Source organism: Alligator mississippiensis, chromosome 1 (genome assembly GCF_030867095.1).
Source record: "Alligator mississippiensis isolate rAllMis1 chromosome 1, rAllMis1, whole genome shotgun sequence".
NCBI lineage: Eukaryota > Metazoa > Chordata > Crocodylia > Alligatoridae > Alligator > Alligator mississippiensis.
In genome coordinates, this window is record NC_081824.1 from 476,341,270 (window position 1) to 476,360,900 (window position 19,631).

Genomic DNA, 19,631 nt, shown 5'->3' on the forward strand with positions numbered 1-19,631 from the left:
GCCAAATGCGACTAATGTAACATGAGTTTGAGCCTTGCAGTTTTCCCTGCAAAGCCTTTGCTACAGCTACTGGAATAGCGTTTGCCTCTGCTCCAGTATCTAACTTCAAACAAGCTGGCAAGCCAGCGGTCATCACTGGGCTATACCAGGGGAGTAGGTTGTAGCCGTGCTGGTCTAAGGACATAAGCAGACAAGGTTCCTTGGGTGAATTTGATATCTTGTATTAGACCAACCCAAATAGTTGGAGAATAGTTATTAAGCAAGCTTTCAGGTTCAAAAACCCTTCGTCAGGCTAAGGAGGTTTCAGCACTTGGTGTGTGCTCTTCCTGGATGGGATGAAAAGTCAAGAAGCCAGGGGCTGGGCTGGGCTGGGGAGTCAGTGGCCAGGCAGACTGTAACGTATCAAAACTCCTGTGCTATACCTGCGCTATACCAGGCACTCTGCTTATCAACGGTCGGTGAGTGCTGCTTGGCAGACACTGCGCCCATATAGAGAGTACTGACTCCTTTTGCAGATTTTGGAGCCTCTCCCTTTGATTTGCACATTTCTGCAAAGTGGTTTGCTCCAGAGCATTTGTAACAGGTTTCTCCAAAAGCTGGGCAGGATCTAGGCTTGCGTGTGCTTCCGCATCGTTTGCAAACTTTGCCCTTTGCAGCTTGATGGCCCTCCTGTGGAGCAAACTGCACCAGTGGTTTGCTTTGCTTTTGCAAAGTGCTATGGCAGCTTTCCTTCTGCTCAACTGTATGCAAGCTTGCTTCTGTAGAGAGCCTTTGGTCTGCCTACTCCGACAGGTCACTTCTGACACCATACAGTGTTGGCCTTGGCCACGGGGTCCCTGGGACGGGGTACTCACTCAGACCTCCACGCCCCTGGGCTTCTGTCCTCGAGTCAGCGTTCAGCAGAGCGACTGGTGGGACGGCAAACAGCTTCATCTTTATTAGCAACAGGATTCAGCAACACACGCTCACAGCTTGCGGGGGGAGAACAACAACCTCCACCACCCGCACACCGCACCCACCGGGCATCGGGGGAAGGACTGGAGCGTGCCACCGCAGGCCCCTTCCAGGCGCACGCCATGTACCGCAGCCATCCGCAGCATCCTCTGGCCCCGTGAGCCTGCACGACACCCCTCCCGCAACGTCTCCTGCCCAGCGAGTGCAAGGCACCGCGGTGCCCCTGCCCACCCAGGCAGTCCAGAGGCATGCCCAGATTCACTGCCCCATCTCTCGCTGGCTGCCAACCAGAGACAGAGGCGCCAGATTTGCAAGGAAGCCTCAGCCCCAAGATGGCAGCGTCTCACATCAACCCTCTCCAGTCCAGCGGGGCCCTGCTCCCAGCGACAGCGCTCTTAGCGGCACACAGGCACGCTGGGAGTCCTTCCCCAGGGGCAGGGTTCAAAGGGGCAGCTGCTAGTAAGCTCTAATCCCTGAGGAGGAAGGGAAGGCGCGTCACACGTCTATGCGAATGTGCTTAAACGCTGCGTGTAAACGCGTTTCAACGCTCTTAAATCGCTGAGTGTGAACGCACCTAATTGCATTTGAACACGCCTCATCATTGAGCGTGAACACGCGTTAACTGCTGCCTGTGAACGAGCTGAGGATTGAACCAGAGCAAAACCTTTCCAGTTTGGCGTGTGGGGGCCTCTCCTCTGCTTCATCTCGGTTGCTCTCAGCGAGCTCACGCCTAACAACAGTTAGACCGCTCGCTGCTGCACGTGAACAGGCTTCGCTGTTTGTGTGCACACATTTCGTTGTGTGTCCACGTGCTTCGCTGTTGCGTGTGAACGTACTTCATCACGCAGGGTGAACGAGCTTCGTCACCGAGCGTGAACACGCTTCAACGCTGCGCAGGAACAATCCGAGAACAACTCGAATGCAGCGACACCTTTCCAGTTTGGGGCGCAGAGCCTGTGCTTTGCCTCGTTTGAATCGTTCCAGCGTGCTCGCACCCGACCGTCAGACGAGAGCCCCGCTCCCTCGGCTGTCACAAGCAGCCTCCGGCCCCAGGGAAAAATCCCTTCGGCAACACCGCCCCATGGGGCCCACAGCACTGGCATCTGCCTTGCTCATGTTCCCGTCCCCTCACCGCCTCCCTGCCTCTCTCGCCTCCGCGCTGGCTGTTGGAGCACAGGAAGCGGAGACGAGACGCTCTCGGCAGGAAGGCGGAGAACGCCCCAGCGTGATGACAACTCCTGACTTGAACCCTGCCCCGGCACTGCTCTCCTCCGGACCGCAGCGCGTGGCTTCTGCCCGGCCCTGCTTCGTCCAGGGAGACGGACAGACCGTCAGGAGCCCTCCGTGGGATAAGAGGCTGTCAGCATGCCCGCTGCAAGCACCGCGGCACTGCTAGCGCCATAAGCCATGCCCAGCACGGTCGGTGATAACGCCAGTCCGGAAACTGCCTCCTGGGAGCCTTGAAGACGTGTGGAGCTTGTCAGTTCAGGGGCTGCTGCTAACCAATGCAACAGCCGCAGCAGCAATGCAATGACACAACTAGCGATGGTTGTGGGGCTGGCAATACTAAATACCATGTAACGTCAACGGGAACGCTTTGTCACATGCTCGGAGAAGTCGCACGTTACGGTGTCCTAAATAGCAGTGCTGACCCGCCCTGTGGTTTTCCGACAGAAAAACATGCGATCTCCCCAAAAGTCTAGACCCACTTCACACGTATTGGGGGAGGGAAAAGCCATGAGAAGCTTATCATATAATAGAAAAAATCAGCTCTAAGGACATGTGCTGTAAGAGATACTTTGCAAATGTAAATCATGGAACTCACCAGGCTGCGTAGATGAAAACAGGATACTTTCCCCGCAGTCATCTTAACGGGTACGCTTGTTTTACCGTCAGGATCAACCTAGGAGATGTTTTGAAAAAGGAGTAAGAAAAGGAAAACTCAACGAGAACTAAAATGAATATAGGGACAGCACATAAGGAGAGTAAACCACAGAAAGCCAACCAGTTACGGGCATCCGACTGGCGGCCTGTGGGCTGCGTGCAGCTCCCAAACTCCCAGTCCCGAGTCTGCTTGCCCCATCGCTTCGCTGCTGCTGCTGCCACCAAAATCCCCTTCCCTAGCCCAGCACCTGCTTCCTGCGTGCCCACTTCCCCCCGCCACCCCTTGTGCACTAGGGCCAAGGCAGGGCGGCACAGTCCTGGTGCAAGGGAGTCTGTGGCTGGGGAGGTCCTGCAGACCCCTTTCAGCTCGTGCAGGAGGCGGCTCTGGTGGGCATGCAGCCCCTACAGCATGCGGATAGGGGGGCTGCAGCCCCAGCCACTCAGAAATTGGACGGCTCTGTTGTCAAACAAGACGTTTCAGGAAGCAGCGGTTCTAAACAGAGAGCAGTTACTGGAAAACAAAGGGTAGGGAAGGGAGGAAAAAGAAAGGGGTATGAAGCGAGCTCGCTTACAAAAGCTTACGCACCTCTGATTGACTTAGTCAATGAAAGGGTCACGAACAAACTTTAAAACTGGATCAACAAGCTTTTAAAGTGGATTGTCTTTTAATGGAGGAAAACGTGGGCAAAGGTGGTTTTTCCCTTTCAGGCTGGCAGAGGTCCAGGGATGCTGGGGGACTATGTGTTAATATGAATCTGGAGAGGGTCTGGGTCAGAAGTACAATAAACCAGTTTAATCTAAATCAGTTCAGTCTAATACTACATCCATCCAGGCTTATCTTAAACCCGTTTCGGCAATTTTGAAAGTGGCTTATGTGCACCACCCTTCTGTTGTGTTCCAGATCTGAACCTGTTTCCAATCTCTCAGAGCAGCTTGTGTGTAATTTCTGTCCCAAGCCTAACAGAGGAGTCAAGAATTTAACAGCTAACGACACTACTTGCTTGAAGAACATACCAAATTCATCCAGCAAATGTACTTGTGCAAAGCATGTGCACGTAACAATATACGTTTATATTTCATGCCTTTGAATGGATACGTTCCTTAGGGAACACGTGCGCATTTGATTTTTCAGCAATGAAGTTCTTCAAAACTAAGATGGGAGCCAGGTTGTTCCCTCCAGTGTGTGCAAAGTGGAGGATGAATGCCCCGATCTCTCTGCCAGGGGCCACAGAAGGGTAAATCTAGTATTAAGTAACATGAGCATCAACCACTCTTCAGCCAACTGACTAGCAAACAAGGAAGCTGCTCAGACGTAACCCACTTGTTTCTCCAAATCAGTTCAATTTGTTGCCGTTTACCTGCGGGGAACAGGCTAGAGAGTCATCCTTCCTCCATGCATGAACTGCCCAGGAGCTCATCCACTGGGAAAAGACAGGGAGACACACACTACTCCTGCCATGCCTCAAGGGGAATTCCCTTTGGCTAAAAACAGACCCAGGACTCTTCCTCCCCCTCTTGGCTCCCTCAAGAGTCTTTCACTTGGGGATCCTACAGGTAAAGTACCCCACTCCCTACCATAAGTACCTGTGACCTGAGATAACAGGACTCCTGGGACAACTGTGACTAATCCATGCTAATTTTCATTCAAGCCTCATGTTTAAATGACTTCTCCCTCCCTCCCCTTTTGATAGGAGTTAAAGCCCAGTGATAAAGCCCTTGTTTGCTTTCTGCCTTAGGTACTTACTAGTGCTCCTCTCTCACTGCACCTTTGCGGAGTCTGGAGCGTTAGCTAACAGAAGAGGTTCTGCAGACTAAACAAAGTGTAGGATTTTCCATGCAGCATGTGTGCACACGCACACACATGCACACACACACGCACACGCAAGCTTGTTAGGTTTTCCAGCATAGCTCCAGCAGAATGACACTGTCAAAAAGTGGGATGCAAGGAAGGGGGAGGAAATGCAGAGAATTACACGGTCTGTGGATTCCACAAGCTCAAAATGCATGATATTACTTCACTATAATTGAGCCGGTATTGTTCCAAGGACTAACTTAGGAAAAACAGGTGCAAAGGAAAGACCGATTCCTAAAGTGAACTGAAATTATTTCCTCCTCCGTAAGTTAACAGAAATAAAAGGAAAGAAGAAATGCTTTTCAACTGCAGTTTTGACTGTAGCATAACAAACCTCACAGGTGGCCGTGATGTTTTAGCCTAGAGAGAGTGAGGACTATTTTTACAAAGAACGATGTTATGTCTGAAATATAACTGCTTCATAGATTCACAGATGTTAGGGTCGGAAGGGACCTCAATAGATCATCGAGTCCTACCCCCTGCATAGGCAGGAAAGAGTGCTGGGTTTAGATGACCCCAGCTAGATACTCATCTAACCTCCTCTTGAAGACCCCCAGGGTAGGGGAGAGCACCACCTCCCTTGGGAGCCCGTTCCAGACCTTGGCCACTCGAACTGTGAAGAAGTTCTTCCTAATGTCCAATCTAAATCTGCTCTCTGCTAGCTTGTGGCCATTGTTTCTTGTAACCCCCAGGGGCGCCTTGGTGAATAAATACTCACCAATTCCCTTCTGTGCCCCCGTGATGAACTTAAAGGCAGCCACAAGGTCACCTCTCAACCTTCTCTTGTGGAGGCTGAAAAGGTCCAGTTTCTCTAGTCTCTCCTCGTAGGGCTTGGTCTGCAGGCCCTTGACCATACGAGTTGCCCTTCTCTGGACCCTCTCCAGGTTATCCGCATCCTTCTTGAAGTGCGGCGCCCAGAATTGCACACAGTACTCCAACTGCGGTCTGACCAGCGCCCGATAGAGGGGAAGTATCACCTCCCTGGACCTATTTGTCATGCATCTGCTGATGCACGATGAAGTGCCATTGGCTTTTCTGATGGCTTCGTCACACTGCCGGCTCATGTTCATCTTGGAGTCCACTAGGACTCCAAGATCCCTTTCCACCTCTGTGCCACCCAGCAGGTCATTCCCTAGGCAGTAGGTGTGCTGGACATTTTTCCTCCCTAGGTGCAGCACTTTGCATTTCTCCTTGTTGAACTGCATCCTGTTGTTTTCTGCCCACTTGTCCAACCTATCCAGGTCTGCCTGCAGCTGTTCCCTGCCCTCCGGCATGTCCACTTCTCCCCATAGCTTTGTGATTCATCATTGCTGCAGATAAAGACTGCTCTTTGTGATGCCCCTACTATAGCACTGCTATATGTCAAAATGGTGAAATATGCCCCCCAAATGTAATGAGAATATTTACATACTGTATTAGCAGGGGTGCAATACCTCAGCTTTGCATAACGTTTCAGAAAGTTTTAACCTCTACAAACTAAAAGAAACAGACATAAGGACAGTTCTTAAAAAGCCACTCCTGTGCCCCTAGCTCTGGCACAAACTCTTCTAGTTTCTATGCAATGCTCTGTGCAAGCACGTGGACTGTAACGTTTACATCATTACATACTCTACCCAGGGTCGCAGATGTGTATGTATAACACAGTACCTTCCTCAATCTGCATATCCCGCACAGACAGAACGAAGTAAACAGCCCATTTGTCAAAAGTACATAAAATATGGTATTGATAGTTCTTTGCTTTAATGTCAAAAGCTACTGAAAGAGGAAAAGTGCTCTTTACCAGACAAGCTTTCTTTTTGCAGAGATCACATCCACTACTCCTTCCTTGGAAGAAATCTGGGCAGGGTGGCACACTGGAGACGAACTGGTTCAATGACGCAGCAGCTTTCCTTCTTGGGATGCAACCAAGGCACTTACAGAAAGCAAGGGCTCTAAATAAAAGAGAATTTAAATATAAAGGTTAAACTGAGGTACATTGAAAGGCTCAGTAGAGAGAAACAAGGTGAACAGGGGCAGCAAACAGGGCAAAGGAGACAAGGGAAGAGGAGCCAGGCACCTGACCCGAACCCCTGGAAGGAAAGTGAGCTGGGGCTGCGTGTACGTCTGGGCACGTGCTCTAAGGAGCTGGGAGTGCTGCAAGCTGGGGGACTGCTACCTCTGTCTGACAAAAGTCTTAACAAGGCCCAGGAGGGGAGAAAAGGAGACTCTGCGTGACCAGGGGCAGCAAACGGGGCAGTTTGCAAACAGTTCATAAGTCAGTTTGCAGGTTTCAATGTGACGGTGACGGGTGTGCACACTGCACAGTACAGTCTTTGTAACAAGACTAAGAGCGGTGTAACTGTAAAAGTGTGGTTTGGACTGTCAAGCGAACCATAGCAGTCACAAGGCAGGCTGTCAGAGCAGTGCCTCCCAAACTTTTCCTCAGCACGATCCATTTATGGCCCCATTCCTCAGCATGACCCCTCCCTCCCCACCCATAGCCCCCCACCCCTGCCACCCCATCCCGCTGATGTTTCAAGCCCATTTGGGGTTGTGACCTACAGTTTGGGAACCACTGTGTTAGAGGTACACTTATATAGATATTTATTTATATATAGAAATATGTTTTTTAAAGTTAGTTCACAGGTCAGTTTGCCCCCCGTTCTTTAAAGGGGAGCCTTTAATGTAAGTTCTTTCTTTAATTGAGAGTACCTAATCTACATCTATTTAGTGTAAGTCGCTAAAACACAGCAATTAGACCAGTTCTTGTGCTCCTTGCTTAACTGGAGTCCAGAGTGAGAGGGAAGTTGGAGGCGGCGTTTGCTAGGTAATTTATCTGGAAGCTCTCCCTCACCTTCCTTCACTGTAAGCTTGGAGAGAGGAAGCGGGTTAGCAGGGGAAAGGGAAGCTTTTGGGACCAAGGAGCAGCACAGAGGCCAGTTTACAAGGGAGTTTGCTAGGAAAGGTCTGCTTGGAAAGAGGGGCGAGCAGAGAGAGGGAGCGGATTAAGAAACCCAGCGACACGCCTGGAAGACATCAAAATCCCCGAGCCACTGCCACTGCCAGCTCTCTCTGGGCTCCTACCTGTGAGGTGTCCACCCAGGCAGGAGCGCTCACCATCTACCCCACGGGGTTTGCCGCTGGCAGGTTCCTTTCAGTGACAGCGAGATGGGGGAGCCTGTGATGTGAGCCGCGCGTTCAGGTGGTGCCCCTCAGGAAGCAGGCGAGAGAGCTACAGGAGGAGGTGGCGAGGCTCCAAAGCATCCTCCACCATGACAACTTCATCAATTTGATGCTTGAGGATACTTCTACTGTGGTGACAAGACTGCCAAGGGCGGCACTAGAGAAGGAAGAGGACTTGAACGCCAAGGAAGGCAGAAGCTGAAAGCTTGTGACCTCTTGCAGCAAGGAGAAATATTCACGCCCACCTGCAGCGGTTTGCCTGGAGAAGAGACGTGAAGCCCCAGCAGCAGAGGAGGAGCATGTTCCATCGGTGGCAGAGGCCAGGCCAAGCCTTTCCAAGAGAGGGAGGGTCGAGACCACTGCCACCAAGAGGAAGTGAAGGGTGGGGGTGGTTGGAGACTCCCTCCTCTAGGGGAAGGAGGCATCCGTCTGCCAGCCTGACCAGCTAGCGGATTTACCAATCAGGCCACGGTTCTCATGGGGGATTTCAATCCCCGACATCTGCTGGGAAGGCAATACAGCAGCGCACAGGCACACCAGGAAAGTGCTGGAGAGTGCTGGGGACAACCTCCTGGTGCAAGCGGTGCAGAGGCCAGCTAGAGGCCATGCTCTTCCTGACCTCCTGCTGACAAACTGAGAAGAATTGGTGGGGACTCAATCAGTGAATGGCACCGTGGGCAGCACCAACCACGAGATGACTGAGTTCAGGATCAGGAGGCAGACAGGCAGCAGGGTACGAGCCCCGCCCTTCAGAAAAGCAGACTTCCCTTCACTCAGGAAGTGCTGATGGGCGGGCTCCCCTGGGAGGCCAATCGGAAAGTAAAAGGAGTCCAGGAGAGCTGGCTGTATTTTAAAGAAACCTGACGGAGGGCACAAATAAACCATCTCAATGCGCAGAAAGACTACCAAGAATGGCAGATGACCAGGTCGGCTTAGCAGGGAACTCTCAGCACGCTAAAACACAAAAAGGCAGCGTGCAAGAAGTAGAAAGTTGGACCAACGACTAGGAAGGAGCATAACAGTACTGCTTGGCATGCAGGGACGAAATCAGGAGGGCCAAAGCACACCTGGAGTTGCACCTCATGAGGGGCTTGGACTAGACGACCTCCTGAGGTCCCTTCCAACCCTCATTTTCTCTCATTCGGTGAACTCTTCCACTGCAGTTTCATCCACCAGTTTTGTTCAAATGAAAGAAAAGACTAGAGACAAATTGTTTCCTGTTACAAAAGCTGCACTGGCTTGTCCCCCTTTTTTTATCTGTTTACTTCTTCAAACAGTTGAAGATAGCACTCGCCTATGGATTATGGGTTTATAATTGCCAGGACCACCATTCAGCCCTGTTTTAAAAGTAAGGTATAGTTTACAACCCTCTGTTATAATAGGTGATTTTAATGAGACTGTATTTTTCTTAGGAGAGAGGCAAGAGTTTCTTAGGGTGATATTTTTTACTGGATCCACTGTGTAGTTAAGATCAAGTTAGACAAGCTTTTAAATGCAAGACAAGCTCAGTCATTTCATTCTTTACAGCTCCTGAATGAATGCTATGTGGTACTAGTGATTTAATTGTCTTTAATATACCACTTTATTCTAGCACTTGATCTCCTGGCACCAAAATCTCCAAACACATCTCCTCCATATTATCTAAAAGGAGTAACAGAAACCTCGACATCCTTTGGGATGAGAACTGATGAGCAGAAGTTGTTTTATTTCTTTTTATTCCTCTCTCTTCCTTAATTGCCCCCTATAGTCCCAGGTAGTCCAGCAGACCTAATAAGTCTCTCACAGACTTTGTGTTTCTCATTTTTTTCAGACTGGACATATACAGTAACCACAACCTTCAATTCACAGTTAAAAAGTTAAATAGTTTAACAGATATTTTTCACATCAGAAAATATCCATAATTTTGAAGCAGCTCCTTGGACACTTCAAAAGGTTGATTAAAATATTACTTTGCATAACCATAATACTCCAGACTTGTCAGAACTGCACTGAGGACAGCTAGAATCCCTTGAAAGAGCTAATAACTCAGTGCATTGTCTCACCAGCCCAAACCCCTCATTAGCTGCATCCTTGGGCTGCTGCTGCCACTGCCACTGGGGGCTGGAAGCTGCACCAAGCTCTTCCCAGTGTGGCTCTGTTTGGGTATGGCAGGCGGCAGTGCTGGGAGTGGGGGCTATGGCAAATTATGGGGTGGCTGTAGCTCCCCCACCCATAGCTACCGCTTTCACTGCTGCTGCTGCTGCCGCCACTGTCCTTCTCACCTGGCCTGAGCGCAGCCCCAGCCCAGCCCAGCCCAGCCCCCGGCGGCAGCCTGCCCTCACCCCGTGCACAGATCCGGGGGACACAAGCCCACCCTGGGGACGCGTGCAGGAGTGAGAGCCACCCCTTCCCTCCCTGCCACCCTCGGACGAGCTGCGGCTCCGTCTCACGTCCTGCCCCACTTCAGCTGGGCAGTGCCTGCCCCTGCCCCAGCCCCACTCCCTCTCTCACTGCGGGGGACCTCAATCTGCGCCCCCATGCCTCTTTCCTTCCCAACACCCCTTCACCCCCACAGACTTACCAGCCAAATGCCGTTCTCCAAGCTGCCAGGCTGCATATTGGCAATTGGATCAGTATCATCCAATATGGATGGTCTACAATCAGCCATCGGTATCGGCCCAAAACATCTTTATCGGTGCATCTTACTGCTAGTACATCATCAAGAATACATGTACAGTTTTGAAAATATCAATCATGACAGAGCACAATTTCAGAACTCTATAATTAACAAAGGTTGATAAAATAGTCTTGCACGTTAATGCCAAAACCTTGGTGAAGCTATTCATTAAGAGCACAGCACAACAGGGATTTAGGAGGTTACACTCAAACCTAATGTACGCTTGGTATCACCAAAAGGACAACTTAATCCCATCCACTATTAAACTGGTCAACTGACATATCTGGAGGGGGAAAAAGTTAAAATACAAGATTATTTTTTGTTCTTATTTGAAAATGAGCAGTCTCTCAGCTAATACATCCTGATTTTTTTGAACTGTTACTTGAAAGCAAAAGTACTAATTAATAGCTGATTATGAAAAATCTTTATGAGGAAAATTTGGAGAAAGAGCAGCACAAGAACTACAACTTTGACAAATAGGATGTTAACATGCAAGCCAAGCATCTGTTTAATTCGCATTTTTACTTGAAAGGTTATAAGAAAAGTTCCTACACATCAAAGAGCTACTCAGCACAGCTCACAAAGACATTCTCAAGGACCCAGAGGGACGGCCCTCCATCTTCAGGTCCCTCTGTGCAAAAATGAAGTTTCTTTCCTACCTATGGGGACGTTTTACCATCTTGTAACATCTACACTTTTCCCAGAGCCTAACGAAGGGACTTGGATCCCGAAAGCCTGCAGAAAAGGACAGTTTTCTTGCCATTTTCCAGTTGGTCTAATAAAAGGTATCATTTTGGAACCCAGAGTTCTAGTTTTTTGTATATAAGAAAAGTTAGCATCTTTGCAGTCATATATGAAAGCCCAGAGGTACAATAAGAGAGCTTGTGATTTGCACCACTTAGCAGCACTGTGAGCAAACATATAAATTAGAGGTGCACTGATACCTTGGTCTGATATCGGATCGGTACCAGTAGAAAGAAAACTGGCTGTATCGGATATTGGTCCGATGGGGCTGATAATTTGGCTGATAAATGCCTGTGCTGTGCGCAGTCACAGCATAGCACTCAGGAAGCAAGGAGCACATCTGGCAGCGTGGAGAGCTGCCTTCAGCTGGTAAGTCCGGTGTGGTGGAAGGGGAGGGAAGCAGCATGTGGGGGGCAGATCAAGGCTCCCGCTGGTGATGGAGGGGGCAGGGGCAGGCGCTGTCCAGGCAGGGTGGAGAGGGGGAGCTCCAGCTTGTGGTGGGGGGAGGTGGATCCCACTGCTGCTTGCACTCTGGGAGGGCACGGGCGGGGGGGTGCCCCTTGGATCTGTGCATGGCAGGGTGGGCTGCAGCCGGGGCTGCGTGGAGCTCTTCTCGGTGGAGGCTGGGCTCGGAGAGGGCGCCGGTGGCATTGGGAGGATGCTGCATCCACCCCAAATTTCACCACCGCTGTGCTCCCAGTGCCACCACTGCCAGCAGCCCAATGCAGCCCCAGGTTTTCCTGGTGCGTGGGTGGAGGTGGGGTGTTCAGCCAAGGCTGCACTGAGTGACTGGCAGAGGTGGCGCTGCAAGCAGAGCCCTGGCAAAATTTGGGCTGGATGCAGCATCCTCCCAGCACTGCCAGCACCCACTACAAGCCTAGCCCCTGCCGAGAAGAGCCCCACGCGGTCCTGGCTGCAGCCTGCCCCGTCCCACACAGATCCAGGGGGGCACATGTCCCCCCAGTGCCTTCCCGGGTTGCAAGCAGCAGTGACAGCCAGCCGGCCCCTCATCACGAGTTGTGGCTCCGTCCCCTCCACCCCGCCTGGGCAGCACCTCCCTCTGCCTCCTCCCTTACCACAGGCGGTGTTGATCTGCACCCCCGCCACACCCCTTCTCCTTCCCCTTCCCCTTCCACCAGACTGGACTTAACCAGCTGGAGGTAGCTGTATCGGAAACCAGATCGGTATCAGCCAATATGCCTCCTTAAATATCAGCTATCGATATCAGCCCCAAAAATCTCTATCAGTACACCCCTAATATAAATTCATAACTTAAAAAAATATTTTAAAGGTATTATTTGGTTATTGTCCCAAAGTTCATTAAGTTTTTAATAAACATAAGAGTATCTTACTACTCAGAAAGAGCTTAACTAATTTCCTTTTTCTCTAAAAGCTGTAAAATGATCAGCAATTAATAAAAAAGCACAGCTTTCTGGGCAAAGTCTTCAAAAGCCAGAACAACACTGCATGTTGTAGTACAGTTTGATTGAGTGTGTCAGGAACTCAGCTAAAATGTCTTTAATTAATCCAAAAGCCAAGAACAGATATATAGTGACTAAAAAGTGTACCCCCGGGGGGTGGGAGCAGCTGGATGTGGAGCAGGTGGGGGTGGCGAGCGGTCAGACGTGGCGGGGGGTGGCGAGGGCCAGACAGAGCAGGGGCACGGTGAGTGGCAGAGCAGCGGCAGTGCAGCTTCTGTGGGCCCTGCTCTCCCTCCACCCTGGCCCTGCTCCTGTGAGGCAGCAGGTGTGCTACATCTGCGCCCGCCCCTGTACATTCCCTGGGACCTTTCAAATTACCTCCAGGGGTAGGCATACCCCAGGCTGACAACACCTGCTTTAAGCAAATGCTCTAAAACACTGACAAAGAACGTTTTGCGTTTGAAAGCTTGTCTAACTTAATTCCAACCATTCAGTTGGTCCAATAAAAGTGATCACACCCAAAAATCCTTGCCTCTTGCATACTTCCTGGATCATCACAGGTAGAACATAACTCTACACAAACGGGTGCTCAAACCACGGGGTGCTCAAACATTGCTCTAAACAAAGGCATGCCAGGGCCCCATCCATCTGTGCAGAGGGAGGCAGGGGGCACGCCAGCCCCAAGACAGCGCAGAAAGGGGGCTTTGTCAGCCTCAACCCGAGCCCAAGGGGCTTGACAAGGCCCCACTACAGCGGCAGGTTGGGGGCATGCCCGTCCCCACGGCAGTCCCATGGAAGGAAGAATGGCCAGGCCCAAAACCAGCCATGCAGGGGAAGAAGGCAAAGCTCCAGAAGAAGAAGTGCAAAGTCCTGAACTTAGGACAGAACAGTCTCATGCACCGCTACAGGCGTGGGACCAACTGGCTAAGCAGCAGCTCCACAGAAAAGGACCTGGGGGTTACAGCGGACAATAAGCTGAATAGGTGCCAACAGTGTGTGCTTGTTGCCAAGAAGGCTAACAGCATACTGGGCTGCATTAGTAGGAGTGTTGTCAGCACTGAGGGAAGTCATTATTCCCCACTTTTCTGCACTGGTGAGGTTACATGTGGAGTACTGTGCTCAGTTTTGTGCCCCCTACTACAGAAGGGATGTGAACAAGTGGGAGATCAGGAAAAACTTTCTGACTAAGAGACTGGTGAAGTGCTGGGACGGCTTATCTAGAGGGTGGTGGACTCTTGGAGGATTTTAAGGCCCGGCTCAACAAATCTCTGGCAAGATCAAATTAAGGATGGTCCTGCTTTTAGCAAGGGGTTGGACTAGATGAGTTACTGGAACCCCTTTCAACCCTAGTTTTCTCTGATTTATTAGAAACATTTGGAAAAATAGCAGTGTAAGAAACAAAGTTGGCGATGTAGCATCCATGGGCATCTACACGCAAACAGCAGCTACGTCCCCATTGCAACACGCTCCCCTGGTATAGCGCGCCACTACGGTGAAGTAGCGGCTAAAAATAATCATGTGCCACACACACAGCACAGTAAAGTTGCCATAGTGACACATGTGGATGCGCCCTGTATCTTGTTAGAATTTGATTGAGCGTGTCAGTAATTCAGTTCAAATGTCTTTATTAAATCCAAAAGCCAATAGCAGAGATACAATTACTTTAAACAAATGCTCTAAAATAGTGACAAAAAGCTTTTCAGCTCAGCTCTGGTGGTGCAGTGGGTTAGCATGTGGTACTTATAAAGCAGGACTGGGAAATGATGCCAAGGTTGTGAGTTCTGGTCTCCTCTACAGCATTGGACTTTTAGTTGGGATGCTGAAGCAAGCATGTGTGTGCCCTTGGCTCCTGTTCAGTGGTAAGGAGCCAGCAGCAGCAATAAGGTGAGCTGGGCCAGGTGTAGGGAAGTGGGAAGGGGTTTTCTCCCATCCCTATTTAGTTGAAGGGAGAGCAGGAGGAGTCTGAACTGCGCATCAGCATCGTTGGCTTCAGACCATGTTCAGGTGAGTGCACAGAAGTGAGTCTTAAGAGAAAGTTAAAGCATTGTGGGTGAGGACACATGGAGGTCAAGGGGAAAGGGACCTGGTGATGGGGATCTGCTACAGACCACCACATCAAGGAGCAGAGCTAGACTGGGAATGCTTGCGGCAGCTCTCAGAGGCCGTACAGTCTAGGGACATGGTTGTCATGGGGGACCTAAACTACCCTGACATCTGCTGGGAAAAGCAGTCAGCCAAATCCAACCGCTCACCTAACGCAGGAAGTATACGGTCCCACTGGACTTGGTGTTGGCTATGGGGGATGAGCTGGTAGGGGAGCTACAGATTCATGGTCACCTTGGGGACAGTGACCACCACTCACTCAATCAAATTCATCATACAGCGCAGAGTGGGTAAGATAATAATAGGATGGAGGTGCTTGACTTTAGGAAGGCTAACTTCAGTGTGCTCAGTTTAACCAGCGATGCACTGCAGGAGGGGAGTATTGGCGAGATGGGAGTCCAGGAAGGGTGGTCGTTCCTAAAGGAAGTGATCCTTCAGGCACAGAGGGAGATGATCCCAGTGCGAGGGAAAGGGGAGAAAGGGGCCAAAAAACTTCCTTGGCTAAACACAAACATCCAGAAGAGCCTAAGGGCAAAAAAAAAAAAGACATATAGGTGGTGAAAGCAGGAGGAAGCTACCAAGGAGGAGTGTATCTACTTGCCCCCACTTGCAGGGTGGCAGTTAGAAAAGCCAAAGCAACTACAGAGCTGAGGCTGGCAACACAAATTAAAGACAACAAGAAGTCTATTGTCAGGTATGTAGGGAGCAAAACGAAGGCGCAGGGCAGCACAGGACCCCTACTGAAGAAACACGAGCAATTAGTGACAGACAGGGGGGACAAGGCTGAGCTATTCAATGAGTTTTTTGCCTCAGTGTCCTTGAACAAGGGTCAAGATCAGTCTCCTAACAGGTTCTTAGATGGGATCAGAGGGATACCAGCCTACCAACTGTCGGCGCTGACGTGGTGCAGAGTCACTTGGATGGACTGGGTGTGTTTAAGTTAGCAGGCCCAGATGCGCTGCATCCGCGAGTACTGAAGGCATTTGCCGGTGTCATTGCAGAACCATTGGCACGGCTGTTTGAGCACTCGTGGCACTCGGGTCAGGTCCCAGAGGACTGGAAAAGGGCCAACGTGGTCCCCATTTTCAAGAAGGGGAGGAAAGAGGATACAAGTCATTATAGGCCAGTCAGCCTCACCTCCATCCTTGGAAAAGTCTTTGAAAAGATTATTAAGGATCAAATCTGTGGGAGTCCAGCGGGAAAAATAATGCAGCAGGGCAACCAGCATTGATCCGTAGCAGGTGGATCATGCCTGACTAATCTGGTTTCATTTTATAACCAGGTCACAAAATGCTGATGCAGAAGTAGAGGTGGATGTTGTTTTTTTGGATTTTAGGAAGATCTTCGATTCCGTATCTCATCCCATTCTCTTAAATAAATTAAGAGGCTATGACTTAGATGTTTACACGGTCTGGTGGGTGGCAAATTGGCTTGCGGGTCGCACCCAGAGAGTGGTAGTAGATGGGTCGGTATCGACCTGGAAGCATCTGGGTAGTGGGTTCCCACCGGGCTCAGTCCTCAGACCTGTACTCTTCAGTGTCTTCATCAGTGACATGGATGTGGGCATGAAGTGTCCTCTGTGCAAGTATGCAGATGATACTAAATTGTGGGGTGAAGTAAGCACTCTGGAGGGTAGGGAATGACTGCAGGCAGACCTGGACAGGATGGAAAAGTGGGCTGAACACAACAGGACGCAGTACAATGACAAATGCAGAGTACTGCACCTAGGACGTAAAAATATCCAGCGCACCTACTGGCTAGGAAATGACCCTCTCAGCAGCGCAGAAGCGGAAAGGGATCTCGGAGTCCTAGTGGACTCCAAGATGAGCATGAGTCGTCAGTGTGACGAATCATCAGCAAAGCTAACTGCACTTAATCGTGCATCAGCAGATGCATGACAACTAGAACCAAGGAGGTGACACTTCCCCTCTATGCGGCACTGGTCAGACTCCAGATGGAGTACTGCGTCCAGTTTTGGGCGCCATACTTGAAGAAGGATGTGGACAGCTTCAAGAGGGTCCAGAGGAGAGCCACTTGTACGGTTAAGGGTTTACAGGCTAAGCCCTATGAGGGGCGACTAAGGGATCTGGACCTCTTCAGCCTCCACAAGAGAAGGCTGAGAGGTGATCTTGTGGCCAACTACAAATTCATTGGGGGGGCGCAGCAAGGAACCAGAGATGCTCTGTTCACCAGGATGCCTCTTGGGGTAACAAGGAACAATGGTCACAAACTGACAGAGAGCAGATTTAGGCTAGACATAAGGAAAACTTTCTTCACGGTAAGGGTGGCCAAAATTTGGAATGGGCTTCCAGGAGAGGTGGTGCTCTCCCCTACCTTAGGAGTCTTTAGGAGAAGGCTGGATAGGCATCTGGCTGGGGTCATCTGACCCCAGCGCTCTTTCCTGCCTAGGCAGCGGGTCGGACTCAATGATCTGTTGAGGTCCCTTCCAACCCTAGTATCTATGAATCTATTAATTTATGAATCTTGTGTTTGAAAGCTTATCTAACTTAATTCCAACCATGCAGTTGGTCCAATAAAAGTCACCACACCCAAAAAAGCCCTGCCTTTTGCATACTTCCTGGATCATCACAGCTAAAACACCACTCTTAATTCTGTCTGGTGAGACGGATGGGCAGTGCCCAATCCACATGCAAGCAGTACGCAGTCAGTGGTTCCAGTCTGGGGCCCAAGGAGTTCATGACAGGGCCCCATCCAGCTGTCCAGAGGGGGCTAGGGCACAGCCCAGTCCTGATCCAGCATGAACAGGGATTTTTGGCCAGCCCCAATCGAAGCCCATGGAGGGAGGAAAGGTAGGGGCATGACAAGAAACCAATCCAAAGGCAATGGGGGGGAGGGGGTGCCTCACCGAAGGAAAGAGTTTAGACAGGTGAGAAACCGCCAAATTTCCCAACTGTGGGGAGCCCAATGGGGCAGATATCATAGCTCCACAGGCTGCAATTGGCCCATGGACCAGAGGTTGAGCACCCGTGCTCTAACACTATCAGCAAAACACTATAACAATATTTATTATGCTTGCCAGCATTGAATCCGAACACTTACAGCTGGGCTGGCAGGAAGATCCTAGCTATCCCATGCTGCCTGACTCCCAGGGAAGCTCACTAGCAAAGAATCCACCTCTCCCACCTCTTCCCCTCCACCCCCAATCTCTCCCACTGTCATCTTCCGAGCTAGCCCACACACATCTAGCTTGTCATTCCCCAGACACACAACCTTCATTCCAGCCTGCCTGCAAGTCACTGCTTGGGTGACTGGAGGCAGCAGGCACACGTGTGTCTCTGCACACACATCCCCATGGCCTGCATGCACCCAGGCAGGGTCCTGGGAGTAGCACCAATGGCTGGATGCAGGTAAGTGTATGATCAGTGGGGGTTGGAGGTCCAGGACTTGGGGACTGTGTGTGTGTGGGCAGGGGGGATGGGTACCTGCCAGATATGGGGGAAGATAGCCGGGCGTCAAGGCTGCATCAGGGCAGGGGGGACGGGAGGGGTAGGCGCCTGCCCCTTCAGCAAGAGAAGGAGGCATCGGGGGGAGCTGCATAGGTGGGCTGGTGGCACTTGGGCTGGTGCTCATACTTGTATGGGCAGAGCAACTGGGAGACGCTGCTGGGGGGACGCGCTGGAGGGACCATGACCAGGCTGCCTAGTGAGGCATGGCAGCCCCAGACCAGGGCGGGGGGGGGCCGCCACAGGCCTCCCCTCCTCCCTCCAGCCTGTGCTGGGGCTGGACTCTCTCCGCTGAAATCCGCACGAACTGCGGGACTTCGGCCCGAATGGCACAGGGGCAGCTGGGGGCTGCCTTTAGCAGGGCTGGGGGAAGGCAGGTGGGGACTGGCCACTGATCTTCATAAATAGGTCCTGGTACAAAAAATGTTGAGAACCACTGTCCTAGACCTCCCATCCCTTTAACGGGTATTTATTTCCTTGCCATTGTACACCCACCTTTTCTCTTACATTAGCATATCACTTCATCCTGCCAACTGAAGCATTTGGATTGTCTGTCTGGCTGCCTCTCTCAAGTCATACTTTCCTGAAACTGTCCTGCTTGAACCTGAGATGATAAAATAACACACTACCTATTACTTTACAGTTCTTAATTCCTAGATGTTTCATTTTTTTAAAAGTTACAGTAATCAAATAGTCAAATAAGTTAAGAGCTATGATGCTATGCAATTGCCAGGTCAAGGTTAAGTGCAGTTTTAGTAAAAAGAAAACCCTTCTTTCTCTAAATCAGATTTGCTTAGTATATAAGGGAACAGGTGCAAGAAATGGGGTGGTTTTTTTCATCCCAGACCTACACACTGCTCCTGAATTTAAAAGCCAAACTGACCTCTTGCCTATTTCTACATCATGGCAGGTGGTAAAAGAAGATATTCTTGCAGAATCGTTTTTCAGATTTTGTTCTGTTCAATCACTTCCCCAAAGTCCCCCCTCCCTGTGTTTTTCCTTTTTGGTCCAAATCCTCCAACCAAGAGAGAAAGAGAACGGTCCCAAGGCTTAAAAGTGTAATTTATCAGCATGAAGCTCATGTGTGTTTGCACAACAACCAGTGCAATCAGTGGGCTAATGTGGCCTACACACAGTACCAAAATAAAACTAACCTGTAAAAACTCCAGTATCCCATGCTGTATCTATTAAGTCTCATTTCCTTTGTTTGGTTTACTCTAGCTAAGCAAATGAAGTCATAATACTAGACTGATTAGCGGCTTTAAAGGTAAGACCTGCCTTAGCTTTGCTGTATATTTGTAAAACTAGTTTCACACCCCACTTCTGCAAATGATTATGCAAACATTTAGCCTCATGCGCTAATAGTCTTACCGAGTTTAACAGCTCATTTG

The 19,631-nt window shown here is 50.4% G+C and overlaps 1 long non-coding RNA gene across 1 annotated transcript in view; it reads right to left on the reverse strand.

Annotated features, from left to right (window-relative positions):
• LOC132248773 (uncharacterized) overlaps positions 1–18,960 on the reverse strand; it is a 54,448-nt gene extending 35,488 nt beyond the window's left edge. The window contains exons 1-3 of the long non-coding RNA XR_009460154.1: positions 18,736–18,960; positions 6,471–6,621; positions 2,780–2,857 (exon numbers count right to left, since the gene is read on the reverse strand). This is a non-coding gene — a long non-coding RNA (uncharacterized LOC132248773). The remainder of the gene's footprint in view (positions 1–2,779; positions 2,858–6,470; positions 6,622–18,735) is intronic.
• Between the last annotated feature and the right edge of the window lie 671 nt (positions 18,961–19,631).